The 15,598-nt window shown below is 39.6% G+C and overlaps 1 protein-coding gene across 1 annotated transcript in view; it reads right to left on the bottom strand.

Moving 5' to 3' along the window:
* Nucleotides 1-15,598, bottom strand: part of LOC131028826 (probable tocopherol cyclase, chloroplastic) — a 284,943-nt gene that overhangs the window by 189,079 nt on the left and 80,266 nt on the right. The window lies entirely within an intron of this gene.

The raw sequence follows: 15,598 nt of genomic DNA, 5'->3' as shown, positions 1-15,598 counted from the left end.
TTACCAGTCCCTCGATCAGGTGCAATCTCTCCCTCCTCAACCTGATTTCCAGGTTTATCCAAGCCAATGATCCTCACCTCTGCTTCTTGCTCATTTTGTGTTTGAGGATTATTTGCCTAGAATGCAGCAGGATAACTTTGTGAAGGTGGAGTGGGTATGTAATTGAGTTCAACCACATCATCCTCTGAACTGGGGTCCCTGGATGATGAAGTAACCTCTAGCCTCTTGATTGGGATCTTTTCTCTCCTTGTTCTTTCTAATGTTCGAGTCCCTCTATTGGCCCTTCCTTTCTTTCTCTTCTTTTCAGGTTTCTCAACCTCTTCCTTTGGCGCGCTTGAGGTTTCTTCGTCCTCTGAACACTGGGAATTGAGACTACCCATTAAATTGTATGTGAATTGGGTCCCTTCATGGGTCAGTCTCTCAATTTGTTGGGATAACCAGTTATCGGTGTACCTTCTTGGAGCTTCCATAACTGCCTCAAAATCTGTGATTGGGTCCTGAGTCCAATCGATCGCTGGCAGGAGATCCTTGACTGCTTTGAATTCTTGAACTTGCAAGCAATTTCCATAGTCCGTTACCTAATCTGGGACCTAGCGGAGGTCCTCAAAAAGTCACATTTGCTGAACACTCAACCTAGAATATTCACGCCGACGGACTTCAAAGTCATCAGAACAATTGCTCCAATAGTCCTCTATTGAAGCCTTGGCCCTGTAGTGCTTGTCGTAGGCCCTTTTTGCCAAATTATCATGATCAAAGCATTTCCTAGGGAAATGTTCCTGCAAGCAATAGGATGCCAATTCAGCAAATGACTCTTCAGCTTGCACCAAATTTTTGAAGTGCGCATCAAGAGTACCCAAAATCATGGGGAAGGTGAACCCCGATTGCTTTTTGTCTCAGAGTAAGCTGCCTGCTAGATGTGTCTGTCTTGCTACCTCCATGAGGACTACTCTGTCTAATGGATAGCACGGAAGCCGGAATGGTGTTCCCTCAAAGCCTGCTATTCTGATGTAGGTGAACCTAGGGAGTTGGATGAACCATGCACCGTATTTCCGGATCAGAGCGATAGCCTGCTTTGATAGCCTTATATGCAATCCTCCTTGCATTAATCTAACCAGGCGCATTGTAAAAGCATCATTAACACGTTCATACTGACCAATTGCATATGCGATGTTATTCTTTTCTCTGTGGGCAATGTCATAGTAATGCAGCTGAGGGTAGCAATCGTATACCTTCACCTGATTCGGCCCATTCCCGATCTCACCTTTCTTAATTAATCCCGTCAACGACTGGTGTCGGGCAAACATGTAGACAAAGTAGGAAGTCATGGCAAAGTTTTTTTTTTCTTCAAGCTCAACCAGCTGTGTATGAATATTGTCGTTGATGATCTGAGCCCAGTCGAACTTAGACTTCCCAGCGAAGACCTACTTAGTGATGTAGAACATCCATTCCTCAAAGAGATTGGATTGAGGAAGTCCCGTGACCCGGCTGAGTAAGGTAACCATATCACCATACTCGTTGTGAAAATCGCTTCTGGGGGTCTTTTAACCGATTCTAGTGCTTGGGGGTCTTCTCTCTTTGAAAAATTCTTCATTTATCAATGTCTTGCACTTAGCAGAATTCATGTCATAAACAACCTGAGCCTCATCGATAGTTGTGGCAATGGGATCGTCTAGAAAAGGGATATCAAATGCCTCCCCAAGGCCTTCAGATGTGAAGTCAGCTAGTACCATCCCCTTTAACACCACTAATTTGGTTTCCGGCTGATAATGTTTAGCAGCCTCAACCACTAATTCAAAATTCTACACGGCCGGAGGGAAACCAGCTGCCTGAGCAATACCACTCTCCATCATCCATATGGGCTTGCCATAGGCATTCAAAGAGTACTCTCTATTCCTAAAATCCTGGATATCAATATGGCCTAGGTCCGTGTCTCCTATGTTCACCCACACACTCTGGACCCTCAACTCCCTAACTCCTCCTCCTTGGTACTAGTACTTCATTTTTTCGACCTTGCGGGGAATGTCAACTTTCGAAATCCACGATGTTCCAGTTGTGCCAGGTGCCTTTGAGGACTCAGCTATCGATTTAGGCATCTATCCTGCGCAACCGGACATGAATTACGAGACGAGATTAAAGTAACAAAAATGGGTTGGCAAAAACAAAAGACGGCGTTAGCGTTAAGATTGACGACCAACGAGGTAATCGGAATTTGAAAATATTGCTAAAACATGACATTAAAACAATTAAAATCTGTTCGTCTAGAAGCTAAATGCAATTTGAAGCTGAAAGTCAAGTTGGTTTGTTTAACTATTGCTCTTGGAGCGGATTTCAAAATGTTACTCCTGATTGATAATGGCAGAAAGTTACAAACGTTCTGGCTTGCGACTCAACGTTTGAATGTTCTAATAATTGAAAGTTGATTGTTTAAAACGATTCTGCGTGCAAATTACCAAAAAGATGATGCTATGCGTTTCACAGTTTGGGACTAGAATTCTTAAATTTTGCCTAAGTTTCAAGTCTTTGGCTAAATGGTCGATTTGGTTGGTCACTGATGCTTTACGGGGTTAAGCCTTTAAAATATACTTGGTTCTTATTTGCATTTTCACCCTAGGTAAAAGAAACACGATTATTTGTTAAATGCAGCAATTTAAACACTCAAGCGGAAATTTCGAATTTACCTAGAAGTGCAATGAAAGGGGGGGTTGACTGCTTCGAATGTCGATGAAGTACCAACCCGACGTTTAGAGAATCTTTCCAATTTCAACTTGACATAGTGAAATGAGAGAATGCCTTTTGCAAAATGTGAATCACTCTCTTGATTTTCGACTTCTCCTTGTTTGTAGGTTCCCTAGTCGCCTTGCACGAATTCGGACATTTTTGGCCTACACAAGGGTCTCGCGCGATTCTCTCCCTTTAGTCATTTTCAGCAGGAAAGAAGAATTCATGAGCTTTTGTAAAACCTCACCTCTCGGCTTATGAAGCCAATTTGTGAGCCTTTGCGCGATTTAAACCTTTTGAGCGTTGAAGAAGACTTCACATGATTTGCAAAGATTAAAAGGTTCTCGGCAGAAAAGAAGAATTCGTGCGACCATGAAGAATTGAAAACCTTCAAACAAGTAAGTGTTCTCTGCGATCTGAATGATCCCTGATGATTTTCGGCAAAAGAGTCAATCGCGCGACTTTCATCTAAAGATTCTAGGGAAAATGGAAGAATATGCACCGCGCCTTTATAACTACCTCTTCTTTTTTCGTTTTCGGCAAAAGAGAAGAATTTGGGAGTTTTTTGCACTTAAACTCCTTAGACGTTTTGAGGTAGACTTCGTGTGATTTCGTCTGAATTCATTTTGGCATTCAAAGAGGATTTTCGGCTTAGTGAGGGTGAATTTGAAACCTGTATCTCGCATTAGGCCGATTTTATGACTTTTCTTTGCGTTTCAGGGTATAAGATCAATTTGCAAACTTCGAACTTCTCCTCTTTCGACCAAAGAGCTTACCTTATGAGCTTTAGTGATTTTCGGGCATAATGGACGTTTTGCGCGACTTTGGGATTCTATTTCACTTCGGCGTGAATGCTTATTTTCGTGATTTAGGGGATTTTCGAGTTAGAAGCCTCTTTAGCGAGTTTTAGTTTTCTTTTCACATTTTCGGCTAAAGAGGAAACTTTGCGAATTTGCAAGGGGTTCTCGGGTTACAAGTCTCTTTTGTGAGCTTTTACATAAACGCCTTTCTCTACCCTTTTCGGCCTCGTCTCACATTTCAGCCTTTTCTCACATTTCGGCCTTTTAAGTTGATTTTTCAAAAAAAAATTTAATGAATTTCGACCCTAGAAGGCCACTTTGCGAACTTTTAACATTTTCGGCCAAAGAGGAGACTTTTCACGATTTTGACGTTTTCGACCTAAAAGGCCATTTTGCGAGATTTTGAACATTTGATATTTTTGGCTTAACTAGCCGATATTCAAACTTACGTCCCTTTTGTGCAATTCGGCCTACTTAACCGAAATTCAAACTTATGCTCTTTTGCAATTCGGCCTACTTAGCCGAAATTCAAACTTGTGTTCCTTTTTTGCGCTTAGGCAGAAATTAGCCTCTTTGCAAGAATTTTGAACATTAAATTATGAATGGGGTTCCGGTTAAATGAGCAGATTGGGTGTTTTTAAAATTAACGCCTTATTCCTCATATTTCGACCCGCTAGGCCGACTTTCGACTTATTTGTCTCACTTCTGACTCACCCTTTACGAACAGTTTCTGACTCACCCTTTACGAACGGGATCACGCTCAACTTTCAATGTGAATTCCTTAGGACTAAGGAAGTGGGCAGGATAACTCAACAGTCGATGTGTTTTGCTGGGAGCACAAGGGGACTTACGTTTTGCAACAGGCTGGTTTGTATCTGATTCTCGAACCGGAAAATAAAAGAAAAGGAGATGGGTTAAGAGACCTAAAATTAACAAGACCGGTATGCGGGTAGACGGATTCAACATAACTTTAAACACTTTCCTCTCTTTTCGTTTTACCCTGTGAACCTGGGATTTCCGTCAGGCATTTCAGAGTAAATGAGTAATTTTCTGCTCTTCGCAAAACGCTTAAAGTCACCGAACTTTGTTAAAGCATAGCCTAAATATGATGAATTCGCGATTAGACAAAAATGCGCGAGTTTCATTCGAATAGCTCTAAACGTATCCTTCTGGTAAATGACCTCAAGCCTCCTGAGGATTTCGCGCGATTTCATCCCTTCGGCCTTGGAGAGCTTTTTGCACGATTTTCACCTCCTTTCGGCCCTTTTGGACGACTCGCGATTTTTGGGGGGTTTTGGGTAAAATGGGCAACTTTCCCTGAGTTTGCAAACTTCGGCATATTAAGCTAATTTGGGAGCTTGTACGTTTTTCAGCCCATGAACTCACTTTGGGAGTCTATTCCCTTTAATTCGAGCACTTAGACCTAGAAGCACAACCCTGTTTTATCTCCATTTTCGCAAAAAAATGTAGTTCCGCTGATTTTGGATTTAGACACCCTCTTCCTTCATTTTTCGAGCTTCTTATCTACTTTGGGCGAATTTTATTGTTTTCACGAACTTCGGCACTCACTGCAAATTGCGCGATTTTGATTTGGCTTTATTTCGCCAAACTTCGTAAGGGTTTCGGCCATTTTGGACACTTTAGGCGAGCTAGGTTGCTTTCTCAACCACTTAGGCCCAAATGCATGGTTTTTGAATGCACGACCATGGGAGGAGCCTCTCTATCCTACATGAGCAAATAGGGGGTCTCCGTCAAGGACGGGGTGTGCAGTGCAAAGCACAACATGTCCCCATTTTCCCACTAGACTCTTTGGTTCATAGATTCACCTATCATCCATCTCCATAGGTGAAGTTCAATGTTTGGAGGTGATTGGTTAGCCAAAGAGGACCCATACTTAGTCATTTTCTTGCTTTGGTGGACTTAATAATATAACTTTATAATATAAAGTTATAAAACTCACTTTTTCTAAATATAGAAAAAGTTAACTTTAAAAGATGTTTTTATAAGACTTTATGTTTTACCCCTTGGCACATCTTCCTAGGCAAGAATAAATAATTAAAAAGTGGCCATGTTATGTTATGAGCTTCCCCAAGTTTGTACATCCAAATTGAAGGAAAGAAGATTCCATTGAAATCTTTAAAAGATGTCAAGAGAAGTTCGATTTAGGGCTAAGAGGAATAAAAGAGCATTGTACGTACAATTTGGGCATTATTATAGATTGTTATTTTGAAGATTATTTGCATTTGCAGGTCTGCAACGCTTCTTGCAGGGTCTGAAATTGGGTTTGGAGACGAAAATCTTCAGACTTGGTGTGAGAGGACGAAATCCCCCTCAACTTTGTGCTATTGATTTAGCTTGGAATGTTCGTATTCAGCCATTAAGGGTAAAAATTTCAAGTTTGTGAGCAGCTACAGTAAGCTTACTGACTGATAATCAGATCTGAGCAGGTTTTGGGGAGATATTTCAGAGTTTGTAACAAATTGGGGACAACCATTCTCTTCCCAGCCAAACCGTACCACCTAGAGCTTGCCTGGAACTTCAATAAAATAATTTAAGGGGTTTTGCATCAGTGTTCTCATACAAATTTCATTGTTAGCAGAAAATTAGAAGATTCCCCATAGTTATTTGGTGAAAAAAGTTCATACTGGAGCTACAGGAGTAAAACAGTGGGTAGAAGACACACCAAATTGGGGTTTCTCTTGGGGAAAGTTCAGAAAGTGCACTGGAATAAGGTTTTCTTCTCTAAATTGTGTTTGATAATTATCCAGTAGATGAATAAAGCTTTTAGGAGTCATTGGTTGCAGCTGGAGGTGCTTCATTCAGTCATTTCACCTATTCAGGCCAATAAGACCCCCTCTATTCCCAGCGCTAGACTCCTTGTAGGCCAATGTTGGCTTAGATTGTTGAAGGAAATAATTTACATTCATTTGTTATTGCTGATAAATAAAAATCAGAAATTTGAGATTAGTTTCCAGTCTATTATTTTATGTGTTGTTATTGTTATTCATATTTTGCATTGTCAAACCCCAAGGCATAACTTCAAAAAAACTCAAAAACACATAAAAACTTGGACAAAAATTGTAGAGTCCATCAGAGAGAACTACTTTGTCAAGAATTTTGATGATCAAAACAAAAAGTTTCAATATGTTAGGTATCGAAGGTGCAAAATTAGATCAATGCAATCCATGTCTTGTTAGAAAAAGTTAGTACCATGCACATCTCCAACCAAGAAGACATTAAAATTTTGAGAAAGTTATGGGGAGAAGCCTATAGGTATTGAATCGAGATTGGGAAATGTTAGACATAAAGGCAAGAAAGAGATTACTTTCAACAAAGGTGTTGACCTAAGAAAGGCAAGGGTTATTGTTATCAATAAAGCCTTGCACCCTCTGCTAAAGTTGTGAACTTCAGCTGCCTATTGAAACATGGGAACACTTCGAGGTTGTGGGTAACCTAAAGACTGAAGTGGACCTCCAGAGTAAGCTGGTTCTTTTCAAATTCTTCACCTAAACTAACAATTTCTTCAGCGAAAAGAGTGAGGAGGAGAACATATGAAACAAAAATCTAAACCTAAGGTGATTGCACTAGATGATATGTTGAAATTCAAATAAGCAAAAGATACACAGTATAACAGTGATAATGAAGCTCTTTTACACTAACCAACAACCCATAATCTCTACATCAATACTTCATAAGAAGGCTGGATAATCACAGTCCTAAGAGGAAAAACTCCTTTCACAACCTAAGACTGATAATTACTAAAAAAAACACAGCTTATGACCTGCAAGAGTATATGTATTTCTATATAAGGCATCAACAGAAAGTGCAATTTTAAGGGGGGGCCAAAAGCCAACCACAAAGAACTGCCTAACACTAAAGACACAATAACAGAAAAAATGAGAAGTAGAGAGGTAAGTCAAGCTATTATCCCTGCCAAAAAGGTATCACCAAGCTTTATTATTCCTGAAAATGTGTTACAAAAACATTCCTTCTTGCAAAGAGAACTCAGAAATTACAGTCTGCTAAAAAGATGAATGAAGAAGAAACCTTACAAAAAAGAAGGAAGGAAGTATATATGCCTTCTAAAAAGCAGATAATGAATAATAAATTCCACCTCCTCTTGGGCGAGCAGAACCAAAAAATCCACTTTTCAGGCCCTCAAACAGGTCTGAAAGGGAACACACCTGAACCAAAGTCAAGCCAACCCATGCTGCTACCATAAAAGCTCTTAATTACATCATAAATAACTCAAAAATATCCCCAGACAAGCCTGCAAGCCTTCATTAATGCAAGAAATATACTGACCTGCCTAATAAATGAAAATAAATCTCATAAAGTGATTTTAAAATTTACTACTTAATTAAACATTTGTTTAATTCCCTTTTTATATTTAAAGTCGAGATTTAATAACATAAAAATAATAAAGTTATTTATTAAAGTGATAAATAAATTAAATCACTTTAATAAGTAGCTTCATTATTTTTATTTATTAATAATAATAAATGTAATTAGAAAATATATTTAATAAAGTGTTTTATTTATTTATCACTTTAATAAATATTTTCCTTATTATATTTATATTATATTTTCTACTTTAAATATAAAAAATGGGATGAAACAAAGCTATTAAGTAGATAAATTTAGACCACTTTAATAAATATGTATTCATTTTGATTTTTTTTTTTTAAAACCTATGCCTAAACTTCAAAAGAGCCACATTTATTAAATGACTTATTTTTATCACTTAATATATTTTTACATTGAAAATCAATATTAAGTGATAAAAATAAGTCATATAATAAAGCTAGACAAGGGGGATGAAACTCATTTCATCGACCCCTTAGGCCATTTTGCGTGGCATTTGGAACTTCAAGAGAGAAGAAAATAAAATAAGGCAAAATAAAATGCCTTGGTAATTGGACACATATTTAGGGAAAAAGAACCCTAAAATCTGCCCCATTCCTCATCTTTTCGATATTTCTTCTTTCTACAGGAAACTGAAGCGGCCGCCATGGGGTTTTGGAGGTCGAAATGAAGGGCATTTGTGATGATTTCCTGCAGATTTCCGCCATTAATGGGTGTCAGCGTGTCTCTTTTCTTCACCTTTGCCGATTCTGGGCACATACTGGGCTAATCGTGGACTGATTCCTGCATACTCTCACATATTCTGAGGGCTTTTTCGGAATTCTGGAAACGATTTTCTGATTTCCAGGTGCATATCTTTGAGGCATTTCAATTCGATTTTTTTAAAATTTACTAGTAAACGTGGGTGAAAACGTTGATCTCTTTTCATTGGCATTTTTCCTTTCCACGTTCACAATTAAAACACCATCCTCTAGCTTATCAGAAACTTTGCACTGTTGCTTGGATAATAAAAATGATAGCTAACTTTGAATTGACAAATCATCTGCTGGAAGTTGACAAAATGTATTCTTAATATGTGAACATAATGCATCAACATTTATGAAAGGAATTCCACCCAAGCCATTTTCCATTTTGCAAACTTTACTGGAAATCTGTCTTTAACCTGCCACTCAAAGGTACTGGCAATATTCTTGTACTACTATCAGCAGATTGCAAAAAGGATGTAGCTGTGTGACATTCTTTTGAAACCTCGAGCCCTGTAAAATTTGTGCCATACACATGTTCCTCATTCTGAACACTAATGATTTCCTTCTCAGTACCGCTGTCAGTGGTTAGAACTAGAAATGCTATAGCATGATTTAATTGTTTATTAAGCATCTGGCATTGTTGGTGGAGTTCAGAATTCTCTATTTTTATAGCAATCAAACAGATTTACAAACTTCGTAAATTTTGCCTTCAAACTTGAAAAATCATTATCTTCTGCTTCTTGAGCTGATACGCATGCACCAATAACAGACTTTTCTTGAGGAAAAGGGGCCATTCCTTGATGCACTCTTTTTATTGTTTGTCAACATGCCTGAAGGGGGATGCAAGTAAAACAGTTGTGCTTGTGCTTGATCTGTTCTTTCACGTATGATATTTTGGCTCAAACTTCTTTTTGAACCACTGCTGTTTATTTTCCATGCCTTGAAAGTGACTACTATTGAAGGTCAATTTGGAGATGCCACTGTGACTGTATCTTGGTTGAAGAGCACTTGTAGGACTGCATTTGTAGGCTTTGACTGCTCTTCACGCATCCTATCACTGAGATATTTCTTTCAAAGCATGAACAAACCTATAGCAACCTGAGCTTTTGTTAAAAATCAGCGTCTCCTATATAACTTGATCTTTGGGCTTGAGATATATTGACAGATTTTAAACATTTTTAACCTCCTTCATGATGTTCACACCATCCTCGAAACTGTTGTGGCCATGCTGAACTGTTTTGATGAGTTTAGCATTTGTCCAATGCCTCCTAAATCATAACCGCAACAATTTCAAGTATGATGATGATTTGATTGCAAATTTATCCAGGCTTAAATGTATGACTGTGTACGAGCTCATAACAGCAGAAAACCCATACACTGCTGCCACTTGGAAAGCTCTCTGTATTTCATTTGAAGATTGTCTTTCCTTGGCATGAAAGGACCTGGCAATGAATAATCCATAGTTATCTCTGTAATTAACAGTAAAACTATTTCTTAACCTTGAACTGATATGGTTGTATTCTATTCTGCAAATCCTTCTTTGAATGCTTACTACTATGACATGACTGCAAGTGGCTATTTGGCTGGGACTATAATCACTGTATTTGGCTTTATAATATTCTCTCACTAAGTTTGTAAATGTATATATTAAATAAAACGTCCCCTTACATCAGCCCCTTTTAGAAAACTTTTGCTCTTTGCATGAGATCTTTTGCTAATAAATAATCTCGAAAGCATACTCAATGACTGCCCCGCTTAGTGTGACTATGGAACCTATTCAGTATAAAACAATTTTTTGCCAACTCATAACTCATAGACTGCTGCTTATTGATATTGCTGTGACACTTCGCTATCTTCGCAAGGCTGAAGACCGCTACAAGTATCTTGTATGACTGTTTCGCTGTCCTCCTTTTGGCCATTTGCTATCCTGAAGCACGCTGGGCTCAACCCTTGTGGGAGCCCATTTGACCCCACGTGTTATGCATGAAAAGACACTTGTATCTGCACATGAAACAAACACATTAGATAAAAAGGGGGTATATGATAAGTGTGTTTGATAATTCTTACTTTCTTGGAAATCTGTGACAAGCTAGCTGCTATGATGCATGTGAAGATCAGATTGTATGTTTCTAGATGCGTGTATAAGAAGTGTTTGAAGACCCAGCATTGCTCTAACAACCATCTCTCTTTCAGGTGCAGGCATGCGGAGCAGCAATGGAGCGATAGCTGGAGGCAAGGCAAGCAGGGAGACTAAAGACAATGCAGGGCAGCTCAAGCCGGACTCGTCATTCAGGCAATGACGAGTCACCCTTCATTACTTGTGCATTTTATTTTCATAACACCTATAAATGTATCATGTGTTTTTCATGTGCACTATAGCGGTTAGTTTCACGGCTTGTGTGAGACATTATTCATTTATATTGTCAATAAAGATACCTTTTCCTCTTCACAAAGTTAATTGCACACTCTTTTGTATCATATGCATCTGGATGAACGCAATCTGATAATGTAATTCCTTTTCATTTTTCTTGTGCACTTGGAAAGTAATATAGCAGAAATAATATGCACTTGTTCCACTAGTTTAACAAGCATAACCTAACCTATTTTTCAGCTAGCAGTGAAAAAAAGGTAACAATTACATCAAGTCAAACAATAAGTAGGATGACAAGGACTCCCAAAGCCAAAATCATCAACCAAAGCCTCAGAAGAAGTTCCCCCCAGACAGAAAGGCGAAGCACATGACAAGTGGTGTGAGGTCTACAAGAGCATATGGCACTCAACTCAGCAGTGTCAAATCTGACAAGCACAATTGGTTGAGACATAAACTCCAATGTCTGCATCAACACATGCACCACTATAGATCCTGGAAAGGAAAGAAAATCATGAATGCATACCTTCACTCCACAATCACCACCACACAAGTACCACTAAAATTGGACAAAAAGGAGTAGCACCTCTTTCACTCATAAATGTGCATGAAGATTGTGATGACAATCGACATCAATGATCAACTCCTATTGATGGCAACAACTAAGTAAAAATAAACTCATAAAGTTTCATTCAATGACATGATGAAGCTTCCTCTATAACTACAACATCATGTTGGTACTTCTATGTTTGGGGTAATTCTAGTTGCCAAGGGTCCCAAAGATTTTAACTATGGGCAGCTATGATATTTGTATTCTTTGTCTTTCTTTCTTTTTTAACTCACAGAAACAGAATAATAGACTACAGACTGCCATGGTAAGAGATGGAGAACACTATATGTCAAAGCTGTTGAGTGTTTACACAAGCAGTCAAGACTCAAAATCAAAAATAATGACAAAAATATGGGTATGATATAGAACCTCCGGCGAAACCTATTTGGCCTCCTACCGACTATAGTTTCATTGTACTAACAACATAGCAGAGTACGAATCTTTGATTCATGGTTTGCTACTAGCCATCAAGAAGGGAGCTCAGATCCTACATTGTTTCGGAGATTTAGAGGTGGTAGTTCGGCAAGTTCGAAAGCAATACACATGCCATGATAAGAGACTCAGCGTTTATCGCAACCGTGTGTGGGATATAATTGAGAGTTTTGACGCTATCAACATCAAAGCCATCTTCCGATCACAAAATCAGGTCGCTGACTCATTGGCACAGGCCGCAAGTTCGCTCGAGCCTTTGTCAATGCAGAGTTTAAAAAAATTTACAGTGGAGTTGACATCAGTCCCATTAGTTCCGGACAACGTCACTAATTTTCAGGTGTTCGATGATGATAAGCACATCATCGATTTCATCACAAGCTCCAATGTGTTTGCTGTGCAAATCATTGATGAAGAGGAACCTCAAGAGGCCAAGATCGACATCGAAGGAGTCTTGAATCTTAGGACAAACACCATTCCCAGAGGTATGGTGCAGTTAGAAAGAATCTTTGACTGGGACCAGCTCAAATCTCGCAAGGAAGGTACTTCCGAAGGAGGCGCCTACAATAAGATCAACATTGGCACACAAGAAAATCAAAAGAACGTGCTGATTGGCAAGGTATGTACATCTCAGGAAAAAGACGAAATCCTCAAGAACATGAGAGAATTCCCAGATATCATCACTTGGGGGTATGAGGATCTCAAGACTTATGACACTTCAGTGATAACTCATACTATACCCCTGAAGCCAGACTCAAAGCCCTTCAGACAGAGACAGCGGCCAGTGAATGCCCTCCTCGAGCCTTTGATATATCAAGAAGTAAAAAAATTACTGGCTGCTCGCATCATCTTTCCAGTACGACATTCTACCTGGGTCGCTAACCTAGTTCCCGTGAGCAAAAAGAGCGGTGAAATAAGATTGTGTGTCGACTTCCGCAATTTAAATAGAGCATCAGAAAAGGATAACTACCCGCTACCTTCACTTGATGAAGTCTTGCAAATGGTCAATGGATCCCAGATGATGTCTTTCCTAGACGGTTATTCTGGGTACAACCAGGTAATGGTCGAGTATGAAGAACGGCTGAAGACCGCATTCACCACCAAGTGGGGAGTGTTTGCTTATAGAAGGATGCCCTTTGCCTTGATCAACGCAAGAGCCACATTTCAGCGTGCCATGGACATCGCCTTTAAGGACCTTGTAGGCCGGTGCATCACTATCTTTATGGATGACTTGACAATTTTCTCCAAGAAAAGGTAAGACCATGTGAATGATCTGCGAAAAGTTTTTCAGCGCTGTCACCAGTTCGGGATATCTCTAAATCCCAAGAAGTATATGTTTGGCGTGACCGAAGGTAAGCTTCTTGGTCATGTGATTTCAGAAAAGGGGCTCAATCGACCCCGATAGAATCAAAGCCATATTGCAAATCAATCTCCCCGCAAACAAAAAAGAACTTAAGTCGTACTTCGGGAAGATAAATTTTGTTAGAAAATTTATAACTGGATTTGCAGAAATAGTTCGCCCGCTCAACGACATGCTCAAGAAAGATGCTAAGATAGAGTGGACCCTAATAACTAGAAAAGCGTTTGAGGAGATCAAACAAGCTATTGTCCAGGAGCCGGTTTTGGTAAGCCCAGACTATCTAAGGCCATTCTACATATATTCTTTCGCTTCTGAACACACCTGTGCAGCAATTTTGACTCAGCAAAAGGAAGAGGAGGGAGAGCACCCGATAGCATTCATGAGCACCCCGTTGAAAGAAGCTGAATTGAGACCCCAATATTGAGAAGCAAGCTTATGCACTAGTCAAAGCTATTAGGAAATTCCGGCATTATACACTAAGGAGTAAGATATATGCCATAGTACCGGATGTTGCAGTAAAGACATTGTTGATGCAGAACGAGCTAGGTGAAAGGAGAGGAAAATGGGTGACCATTATCCAAGAGTATGACATTGAAATTCAGCCCATGAAACTAGTACGAGGTCAAGCTTTGACGCAGACTCTCACATCTGAATGCTCAGGAATCATACATCAGCAGTACCTGATTGAACAAGTCTCGCCAGATGAGTGGTATGATGACATAACCTTCTATCTTCTTAATCAAAAATGTCCATCACACCTTAATCCAGTGCAGAAGAGGGCTTTGAGAATGAAGAGAAGTCGTTTGATGCTACAAGGTGCTCTCTTGTATCAAAGAAACCACGAAGGCATCTACCTAAGATGCGTAAATAGAGATGAAGCGCGCCAAATTATAGAAGAGTTCCATACTAAGTTTGGGATAGGTCATGGGTCAGGCTTAGCAACAGCCCACCAAATCCTCAAGGCCGACTATTATTGGCCTACCTTATTCAAGGACACCCATGAACATATGAAGACCTGCCATGTTCGCCAAGTAGCCACAACTAAGGAGCGAACCCCAGCCATGCCACTCCGACCAATCATAGAGGTAAAACCATTCGGCCAGTGGGCTCTCGACTTCATAGGTACGATCAACCCACCCTCCTCTGCGCAGCACAAGTACATTCTAACCGCTTTTGATTATTGTACGAGGTGGTCTGAAGCTCAATCTTTAAAGCAATGCAATGCTAATGCTGTTATTAAATTTTTAGAAGAAAACATTATTACACGCTTCGGTTGTCCTCATGCTTTAGTTTGTGATAACGGTTCTGCATTTGCATCATTAAAATTTTCAAATTGGGCCTTTGATTATGGGATAACATTAAACTTTTCATCTAACTACTATCCCCAAGGTAACGGTTTGGCAGAATCCACTAACAAAAACCTGTTGCAAGTAATTAAAAAACTTCTGGACAAGAATCCAAAAGATTGGCACACCCAACACCGATTTGCCCTTTGGGCAGACCGCACTAGATGTAAGTCCGCCATCAAAACTTCATCATACCATTTGGTATATGGCCTCGACCCCATCTTTCCCATACAATTGAGAATACCAACCTTGCAATTCATGAAGGAATATCTGGGAATCGACAACGCTGTAGAGGCCAAGTTGTCCCAACTGCTGTATTTGGAAGAAAATAGAGACAACACCATAGATAATTTTGCTAAACACCAAGAAGTGGTCAAGCGTTGGTTCAACAGAAGGGCAAAAGTAAAAGCCTTCCACATTTCTGACCTTGTCCTATGTTGGGACAAAGCCCACGAGCGGAAAGGAGAACACGACAAGTTTGACAATCTGTGGCTCGATCCTTTCTAGATTTCTAAAATTTTGGGAGAAAATGCATTTCGACTCAAGACCCTAACAGGTGAGGACATCCCCTTGCCTGTAAACGGTCAATTCCTCAAGCATTATTTCCAGCCTTAGGTTTCTCTGAAGTCTTTCCCCTTGTATATAATAGTTTCGTTTTTCGTTTTCCTGTTTTAGGTAGTTTTTTCCTATTTTAGTTTAGTTTCCTATTTTCTTGTTTTGTTTTGGGACCCCTCTCAATTTTGAAAGGAAGCCTATGTCGTGTACAATTTTGGTACGATGCTAAATTTCTGTAACCTTCTACTTCTAGGATCCAAGTTCGGGGAGGACTATTGATTGATGGAGCGCCCCATGATGA

The sequence above is a fragment of the Cryptomeria japonica genome, chromosome 5, assembly GCF_030272615.1.
Source record: "Cryptomeria japonica chromosome 5, Sugi_1.0, whole genome shotgun sequence".
NCBI lineage: Eukaryota > Viridiplantae > Streptophyta > Pinopsida > Cupressales > Cupressaceae > Cryptomeria > Cryptomeria japonica.
Note: the sequence above shows the minus strand (reverse complement) of the source record. Positions and strands in the feature narration are given on the sequence as shown.